The sequence below is a fragment of the Giraffa tippelskirchi genome, chromosome 5 (genome assembly GCF_054371585.1).
Source record: "Giraffa tippelskirchi isolate mGirTip1 chromosome 5, T2T-mGirTip1v1.2.pri, whole genome shotgun sequence".
In the NCBI taxonomy this organism is placed as follows: domain Eukaryota; kingdom Metazoa; phylum Chordata; class Mammalia; order Artiodactyla; family Giraffidae; genus Giraffa; species Giraffa tippelskirchi.
This window is the reverse complement of record NC_137279.1, coordinates 99,738,012-99,747,388: the sequence shown is the minus strand read 5'-3', so window position 1 is coordinate 99,747,388 and position 9,377 is coordinate 99,738,012. Positions and strand designations below refer to the sequence as shown.

The 9,377-nt window shown below is 42.3% G+C and overlaps 1 long non-coding RNA gene and 4 other non-coding genes across 5 annotated transcripts; 4 read left to right on the top strand and 1 right to left on the bottom strand.

The window, feature by feature from the left end:
• Positions 1-1,902: 1,902 nt before the first annotated feature.
• On the bottom strand, positions 1,903-5,108 carry LOC145507749 (uncharacterized). Its single transcript, XR_014055098.1, has 3 exons — positions 5,005-5,108; positions 3,124-3,375; positions 1,903-2,901 (listed from the first exon to the last, which is right to left on the bottom strand). It is a non-coding gene; the product is annotated as an uncharacterized LOC145507749 (long non-coding RNA).
• On the top strand, positions 2,741-2,812 carry TRNAE-CUC (transfer RNA glutamic acid (anticodon CUC)). The gene has a single exon. It is a non-coding gene; the product is annotated as a tRNA-Glu (tRNA).
• Positions 5,109-5,148: 40 nt separating the features above from the next.
• On the top strand, positions 5,149-5,220 carry TRNAG-UCC (transfer RNA glycine (anticodon UCC)). The gene has a single exon. It is a non-coding gene; the product is annotated as a tRNA-Gly (tRNA).
• An 819-nt stretch (positions 5,221-6,039) lies between these two features.
• On the top strand, positions 6,040-6,111 carry TRNAH-GUG (transfer RNA histidin (anticodon GUG)). The gene has a single exon. It is a non-coding gene; the product is annotated as a tRNA-His (tRNA).
• A 1,015-nt stretch (positions 6,112-7,126) lies between these two features.
• On the top strand, positions 7,127-7,199 carry TRNAK-CUU (transfer RNA lysine (anticodon CUU)). Its single transcript has one exon. It is a non-coding gene; the product is annotated as a tRNA-Lys (tRNA).
• The last annotated feature ends 2,178 nt before the right edge of the window (positions 7,200-9,377 follow it).

Sequence of the window (9,377 nt, the reverse complement as noted above, 5' to 3'; positions counted from 1 at the left end):
TGGAACTTTCTAATTTTTCATTTGTTTCAAGCATGTTCATAATTGCCTGTTGAAATATTTTTATGATGACGGCCTTAAAATCTTTGTCAGATAATTCAGCCATCTCAATCATCTAGGTATTGTCTGTTTTCATTCAATTCAAGATCTTTCTTATTGATATGATGAGTGCTTTTTAATTAAAGCCTGAACATTTGGGACTCCGGATCTTATTTAAACCTTCTGTTTCAGTTGGCTTCTTCTGATACTAATCAGGTAAAGGAAGTGGTGGATGAGATGCCTTGTGAAAACCACACAGGTGTAGAATTCCAGGTTCCCCACTTGGTCTCCATTAACATCTGAGCAGAGGGGTTCCTCATTACTGATGGGCAGGAGTAGGAGTTCCAGCTCCCCACATGGCCTCCACTGACACTGCAGGATAGGAGTGCCTTCGTTATCACCAGGTGTTGGTGAAAGTACCATGTTTCCTCTGATAGCAATCCGGCAGGGAAGAGGAGGAATACTTCCTTACAGGCCTGCTGAGAATGGAAATCTAGGTATCCCATTCAGTCTTTGCTGGTGTGGGTTGATGTGGGCCACAGCTCCTTCTGTGGCATTTGGCTGGAATAGAGCAGTTATTATGTAAAAGTTTTTTATTTTGCTAGGCTACCTCTTTCCCAGTCCTTTGACTAGAGAGAGCAGGCTTTTGTTATTGTTATTGTTTTGATCTTGTTTGGTTTTTTTGGCTGCATCCATTGCATTTCCAGGTTGCCAGCTTCTTCAGCTCCAAGTCTGGGATATATGAGGCACTAAGAAAACCCAGGGAAATCATCACTATTTGGTTCCCTGGGCTCTGAGACCCCTTGCTAGTCTGCCTCTTTCTATTTTTCAGACTCTCATATGTTTGTTCTATATGAAATGTCCAGGGTTTTTAGTGGTATTAGCAGGGAGAATAGAGGAAAGTACATCTGCTGAATCTCCTCCGATCCATTCTCTTTTATTCACTTGTTTATTTGGTTTTCCTCTAGATTGTGAGCTCTTTACGTAAATTTTTAATCTTCAGTACCTACTCTGGCACATAATCTGTAAATGTTTGCAAAAAGGGAAAAAGAAAATAGAACCTGGAATGAAGTAAATGAATTGCACTCCCCCTCATCCATCTTTAGGTGTGTGGTGCCAGGAAGGAGGAGGCTTAATCCTGTTCTGAATGATGAGATTTCTCCTGGTGCTTTGAGGTTGAGAAAGGAGGCTTGCTCCAAGCAAGAGCTAATACTGCAATACTTCCCAGTTTTTCATGTTACTGAAAATTACCAGCAGGTGGCAGAATAACTGATGAAAGTAGACTGTTGACCAAAACATAGGGAGGCTGATTTCCTTTGTGACAGAAAAATAAAATGGATTGCCTTGTACCCACCCTGGATACAATCCCAAAATGTTGCTCTGAGGGTTAGATTTTTTTTTTTTTTTTTTCAGCATTTGAATACAGGTAGCTGCCCAGTGGGAACAGAGATGGAGTAAAAGAAACTTTGTTGAGTTCCTTGGTGACTTGTGACACCAGGATTACTTGGGTTTTGTGAAAATAAATGTCTAATGTTTAGTTACTCTTCTCCCTAGGAAAGTGTGGATTGGATGACCGGAGGATTGACACTTTTCTTACACAACTCTTTAATATTGGTACTTTGAAAGCAAAAGGAAGCAATAAACTCCCCATAAACATCTGGCATCCTACCATTCATTTTTTCTATCAGGCCCTGCTGATTTTTGCTTCAATTTTTTAGTTCGCTTTTTCACTTATTGTCAAAAGTGTTTTCTGATCTTAAATCATGGGGGTTGCTTTTTAAACTTTATATTTGAACTTATGTGCAGAGAATTAATCACAGTGCAGTCTTCAGACCAAAAAACGTCAGGAGAGGAGACTTGATTGTCTCTTTCATTTTTGGTTTTCTCAAATTTTTATTTTGAAAAATATCAAACGTACAAAAATTTAAAATAATACAATTTCAATTACCAAGATTATCTTTGCCAAGATTCATTGTTAACATTTTGGCATATTTGCTTTCTGTCTCCTATAAAGCTAATTTGCATACATTGAGGGGTATGGTTTTTAAGAGTCCGTCAGTCTAGGTATGCACTCCAGTTTTCTTTTCTTTCTCCTCTCTCCCTCTCTTCCTTCTTCATATTTGCAATTTTTGAAGCTCCAAAAGTCTTCTCTTAGTCTCCCACAAGCGAATTATGCTCAGATCCTGCTGACAACCAACCATCCATAGGCTGAATCACTTTTACTTGTCTGTAATGTTCGCTTTGGTCAACAGAGTTTGGCCTAAATTCACAAGCGATTAAAAAAAAAAAAAATGCTGTAGGACCTCTATATTCCTTAAGGAAAAATTCCTGCGAGAGCCTAACTAGGGGCTTTTACTTTTTCGCTGATCGCAATTTAGGAAATACTGCAAACACGGGAAGCTGAGAGTTTCCTATTAGTCTTTAGATCTTTTCTCCGGACATTTGTCTTTAATTTTGGGAATTGCGATCGCGTGCATATGATCCTCACTTAGCTCTGGGAGCCAAGCTGGAGCGTTCAGGGTTTTCTACTTGAAGAAAAAAAAAAGTTTTTTTGCGAGGAAAAAGTAGTTTCGGCGAGGGGAGGGCCCGGTAGTCAAGAATCTCAAGATCTAGATAGCTGAAAGAACACACGTCACCGAATGGTTAAGCAGAGACACACATTGAGTTAGTCTCATATATTCGTATCCGCAGAAACTCGCCATCGTCCCTGGTGGTCTAGTGGTTAGGATTCGGCGCTCTCACCGCCGCGGCCCGGGTTCGATTCCCGGTCAGGGAAGTGATTGTTTTCCCTCCTGAACTTTCTACTGAATACTTCTTACGATTAACTTCGTTTCTTCTACTCAGTTCTCACATGGGTGACCTTAGCTGAAACATAGGAAATACAGAAGAACATACAAAATGGCTTAGAATTCTACCCGTATTTGAAATACAAAATGGAATAATGCTCTACATACTGTTTTATTACAAACTATTTTTAAAGTTAATATATTTCTAACACTTTTCAGTGGAAATAAATATACTTAAGCAAAATCATATCTTTCAATTTAATTTGGAGAGGGCAATGGCAGCCCACTCCAGTACTCTTGCCTGGAGAATCCCATGGACGGAGGAGCCTGGTAGACTGCAGTCCAGGGGGTCGCTAGGAGTCGGACACGACTGAGCGATTTTACTTTCACTTTTCAGTTTCATGCGTTGGAGCAGGAAATGGCAACCCACTCCAGTGTTCTTGCCTGGAGAATCTCAGGGATGGGGGAGCCTTGTGGTCTGCCATCTATGGGGTCGCACAGAGTCGGACACTACTGAAGCGACTTAGCAGTAGCAGCAGCAATTATTTAATTTCTGTAAAGGTAATATAGTCACATGGTTTAGGATTCAAATATGCAAAAGGGCATAACTATTAAACCTAATTTTCACCTCTGCCTACTAGTTTTCTTCTAATAAGGCAGTCAATAGTAAGTGTTGTAATTATACTGTAGTGTAAGTATACTATAAATATAAAATCTAAATTTTTTCTAAATGCAAGTACATGCATACATACATATATCTAAATACGTTCCTCTTTCTTACACATATGATAGCAATCCATGCACACTTTTCTGAACTTTGCCTTTTTCACTTAACATGTATTTTAAAAAATAGTTCCAGGTTACACATGAAGACCTTCCTCATTCTTTTCTATGGTACATAGTATTCCATTGTATTGATACTCCATAAATAATGGAACCAGCTTCTTATTGATGACACTTAGGATGTTATTCTAATCCCTTGCCGCCATAAAAATAATCTTCTACATGTCATTTTGTCATCATTGTTTAGTCGCTAAGTCGTGTCTGACTCTTGCAACCCCATGGACTGAGGCCTAACAGGCTCCTCTGTCCAAGGGATTCTCCAGGCAAGAATACTGGAGTGAGTTGTCATTTCCTTCTCCAGTCATTTTGCACATGTGTAAAATAAATGTCCAAAAACTGAAATGCTGGTTCAAAAGATACGTGCATTTGTGGATGGGTAGTGCCAATATGCCCTCCTTCGAGGTCCTATCAATTTATACTCCCACCAGCAATGTACAATATAAACTTTTTTAAAAAAAGCTCATGTGAGTTTTCATCAAAATGAATTTGATCAATTGTGTTTCTGTGCTTTTAGGTTTTTGTCCTTAAAATTTTGGCTTTACAAATAACACTTTAATGAACATCTGTGTGAATACGTCTTTGTCTATCCTTGGATACTGCTTTCTGATAAATTCATAGAAGTGGAATTACCATTTCATATATTAGATGGATTAAATAATTAAATATAAGAACTGAAACAATTAAAAATAGTGGATAATTATCTTATTGAGCTGGAGAAGACTTTTTCAAGATAAAAACAAACACAGAAATCAAAACTGACAGTTAAAACTACATAAAAACAGAAAACTGCCCATCTGAAATCCTATAAATAATATTAAAAGACAAATGGCAAACTAGCATGTCAGTAATATACATATAATACAAATACCCTATAGAAAAAGTCAACCAAGTGTATGATTTAGTTCTCAAAACTAATACAAATAATTAGTAAAGTTTATGAAAAATTATCAACTTCAGTAGTAGTACAGGAAATACAAGTTAAAATGAGACTCCAAATTTTTATGTTACACTTTCTTAAAAATAAAAAGAAAGATGATATCTAATTGATAATTTGGTAATACACGTTGGGTGAGATTGCGCCACACAGCAATTTGGCAATATGTATCCAAATCTTAAAAATATAGCTTTTCAATGGCAACTTTACCTCTATGCCTTTGTGCTGAGGAAGCAGTCTGAAACGCTCAACAATATATGTACAGAGATAACACCCACATTAAGGCCTGAACTTGTCCGCTGGATTTCAGAGGCACGATTCAAAAGACAATAGATAAGCTAAAGCGATTTTCCTTAAACCTCTGAAACAACTAAAAAACTACCACAAAATTTTTAATGTACTCACAGAAGAAATCCTAGAGGTCTTCTTTTCCTTTTCGTCCTTTGGCTTTGTGTTGAATATTTCCCAACATAAATCTCTAAACATGAAGCAGGCAGACCAAAGTAATCAACTCGTCATAGGGAAATAAAGCAGCTTTGCTTCCTGTGTGCGTTGGTGGTATAGTGGTGAGCATAGCTGCCTTCCAAGCAGTTGACCCGGGTTCGATTCCCGGCCAACGCAGCAACCTCTCTTTTTTTATCCGCCCAAACCTTGTGAAGGCCAAACGGAAGGAGAAAGATCTTTTGACCACCCATTTGTCCTCAAACTCTAAGCCTTCAGGGAGTTTCTAGCGAGAGTGAAGCTCCAGGTTTCTTGCACCTACCAAGCCAAGCCTGGGTTTGGCCTGCTGGGTTTGGCCTCTTGCTTCCCACCAGTTTATGGTAATTGTCCTTTGGGGGGCCTTTAGGTAATGTCTGAAAAGGAGGCTGATTTGATTTGTTTTTCTGAATACTCCGAGGCGGCTTAGATTTACTGAAGAGTCAGCCCAAGAGTCCTTAGTTTCTGAGAGCGGGCGCCAAGGAACGGTGAGGGAAGCAAGAAAAAAATAAAGGGACGTCAAAGCCTTTCGCAACTCACCAGCTCCGCTTCTCTTTCGGTTCCAACATTCAGGAAACAGAAACATCAGCTCCAGGATACCAGGTGGAGGTGTAAATAGGCAAATGCTCTGGTTGCCTAGGCCGAACGCCTTGAATATTTGGAGGGGAAAGAGGGAAGTGGTTTGAGGAAGGCGACTGGGGACGCGGTCCCCCGGCTGCAGGCGACAGACCTCTCATATCTCGACAGTGCGCCGCCGTCCAGCAGAGGGGGTGATACTGGTGCTGACACCGCGAGATTCTGGGACCCAGATTCGGGTGTCAGACCTGGCTTCGAAGTTGTGAGTGGAAACATTTGGGATTTTATGTGCGAATAGCGCCAACTAGGCAAAGAAAGCTACAATATGAAAATCCTGTTTCAAAGGATATTAAATCCAACTGCACTGCGCCGCCGCGAAGGTAGCACGCCGTGATCGTATAGTGGTTAGTACTCTGCGTTGTGGCCGCAGCAACCTCGGTTCGAATCCGAGTCACGGCACATGGCTGTAATTCGCGTCGGTTGTGTTTGTTTTCCGGAAACTTTTAGCGATTAAAAAAAAAAGTTTGTAATCCACTTTTGCTCAAGACTGCACCGCAGAAATATGCAGTCTATGAATTAAACGAATAACTGTCTTAACTCTGCGGAGCTCACTCTGCGGCTCATCGACCTAGGCGAACCTGACCAGCCCCGGCAGAGGCACTTCAGGGCGGTGTGAAGCGCCTCGGAGCTGCGAGAAAAGCCTGCCTTCACCTGAGCAGAGGAGACAGCTTTTCGCGGGTGATTCCGGAACTCAGCACCTCTTCCAGAAGTTGGAGAAATAAACGTTTCGGGGAGTTGAGTGAAATCTCCCGTGAGCGCCCACGCCTGAGGCTCTGAATTCCATCCGACTTGAAATCTCAGTGGGGCTTTTACACGTAATGAACATGGTCTTTTACTCAGGTCACACAGAATTTAGTATTTAAAAACAAAATCGTGCCCCAAATGAATAGTGAATTGGACCTATTTTCCGAGAGACGCGTGCGCCAGCTCCACCTCCACCTCACCCCCTGGTCCTAATGGCTGAACCGTTTCTGACCCGGAAGGAAGCAGGAGGCTCAGCACCAAGGTTTCGGGAGAGCAGGTTCCCGCGCCCTTCCTAGTCCCTGCGGCAGTTTGCGCCTGTCATCCCCGTTCCCTCGCGCTTTTTCGCCTCCTCTTCAGTATTCTGGGTCCCAGACACCGGGTTCTCAAAGGAATTTGCTAACCAAAAGGTCTAAAAACCGGTCTAAAAGGAATCTGAAGAAACGTCGGGGTTTCAGGATTCGTGATTCCTGGGTCCTCGGCAAGCCCCCCTGGCTTCGCGCAGTCCCTTCACTATCGAAGCCTCGAGTTTTTTGGTGGCAAAGGCTTCTAGTGCATTTATAAAATCCTAGAACTCGAGAATTCTTTCAAATTAAGTTGCGTATATCTTTGACCATGCCGGTAGGCCTTTGAAAGAAACTATACTTCTGTACGAAAGACGTTGGGCACCAGTGCCCGGCTAGCTCAGTCGGTAGAGCATGAGACTCTTAATCTCAGGGTCGTGGGTTCGAGCCCCACGTTGGGCGACTAGAGCTTTTGTTTTTCCTACCCACCTTTGGTTTTATTAAATCTTCCTTTATTCGCTGCCAACTGAACCAGCAGCTTCTAAACAACTATTGTGGTCACTGCTGTTTTAAACTTCAGTAAACTATTTCAGAAATCGCCTCTATTTGCCCAAATTTCAGCAAAAAAGAGGAATCTGGGCTACCGATTGCAGCATCTCAGGTTGAGACCAGGGGTCCCTGATCCACGACTCCCTGAACCCAGGCTCCTCCGAGGACCGAATTCGGGGCTCTCGGAGCTCCCCGTTTGTTCTGTTTCGACTTGCCCCACCTTGAAGACGTCTTAAAATAGGGGTCCCCAACCCTCGGGTCGCGGACCACTAGCGGTCCGCTGCCTGTTACGAACCGGGACGCACAGCAGGAGGTGAGCTTCATCTGCTGCTCCCCATCGTTCCCCATCCTTCGGATTACCTCCCGAACACCATCCCCGCACCCCGCATCCCCCTCACCCTCACCCCCACCCCAGCTGTGGAAAAACTCTGCCACGAACCTACTTCCTGGTGTCAAAAAGTTGGGGAGTGCACTGTCTTAGGACACGACCAAACGGAAACACTTCGTTCTCTTTTGGTCGGTGGGAAATTTTGGATGAGGTTTTGAAGTGCCTTCTTAGGTAGTTAAAATGTTGGCCGTTAGGTGCTAAGCAACGTGCCTTTGCTTTCTGGGTTTTGAAACGTCCATCAGCCTCAAAGGACTGATCTCCAAAAGAAAAAGAGGAGAGGCCCAGGAAAAGAAGCTGAGGAGGAGGGACGCGGAAGAGCAAAGAAAGAGGGAAAGGATCGGGAGGAGCAAGGATGAAGGCCTGGAGCAGGGCAGGTGGGGAGATTGCAGTGCTGTCATTGGATGAATATATCCGGTCTCTCTGGAACGCTGCACGCAAGCTTTTTGAATTGGCTATTGATCGGTCATTTTGAGTTAACTATGGATCGAACTTTGCTCTACCCGGAAGGCCCGAAGTTGTTTATATTGTCCCTGCTAAATCTCCCATTCAGTGTTGGGATGGGTGGTGTGAGTAAAGTCCCTTTTCAAGGTGGGTGGAAGCAGAGTTTGGCACCAGTCATCAGGCTTCTCCACCACAATGCGGACATTCCCTCTTAATTCGTCATGCAGATCTTCCCACTTCTCCGGAAGGATCATTGGCCAGTCCTACTTTTTTTTTTTAAGTTTGTAAATGTTTAGACTCTATTATATATGGAACCATCTCCAAAATCATCAATACAGTAGCCAATTATCCTCAAGGTATTGTGTCAAGACAAGCATCACCAAAATCACCTGGAAACTTTTGAGAAATGCAAATCCTCAAGCCGTACCTCAGACCTCCAGATTCAGAAACTCTTGAGGTGGGCCCAACAGACAGACTCACTAGGTGATTTGGATAAAATGCTCAAGTTCAGGAACAGCTGTATTAGAGCAACTTCCTTTCCTATCAACCAAGATGTACCATGTTCTTGGGTAGGATACTCAACATCAGAAAGATAACACCTCTCCTTAACCTGGTGTCTGAATTTAACAGTTTTCATTAAAATGTCAAGAAATTTTTTTTTTATTCAAACTGGATAACATATAATCCTAAAGTTTAAATGGAAAAAATAACAAGCAGTAACTGTCAGGGAAATTCTTTTTAAGAAAGAGGAAGGAGGACGGACTAACCCTATGAAATATTAAAATGCCATAAATTATAATGATTAAAGTGGCAAAATATCTTGTATGACTGAAACAGCAATCAACAGGACAGCATAAAGTCCAAAAATAGACCAAAATACATAAAGGAATGTAATATAGTAGAAAGAAGGACTCGAATCAATAATTCTAATGAGCAATTTCTTAATAACTAGGTAGCTGAGAAAAAAATAATGGTCAGTGAATATCATACCCTTTGTGTGTTCAGTCGCTTAGTCTTGTCAGACTCTTTGAGATGGCATGGACTGTAGCCTGCCAGGGTCCTCTGTCCATGGAGTTCTCCAGGCAAGAATATTGGAGTGGGTTGCCATGGCCCCCTCTAGGAGATCTTCCTGACCCAGGGACTGAAACCGGGTCTCCTACATCTCCATTACAGGCAGAGTCTTTACCACTGAACCACACCAGGGAAGCCCAGTGACATCCTTTACGTAAAAGTAAATTCCAAACTGATCAAAGATTTAAAAT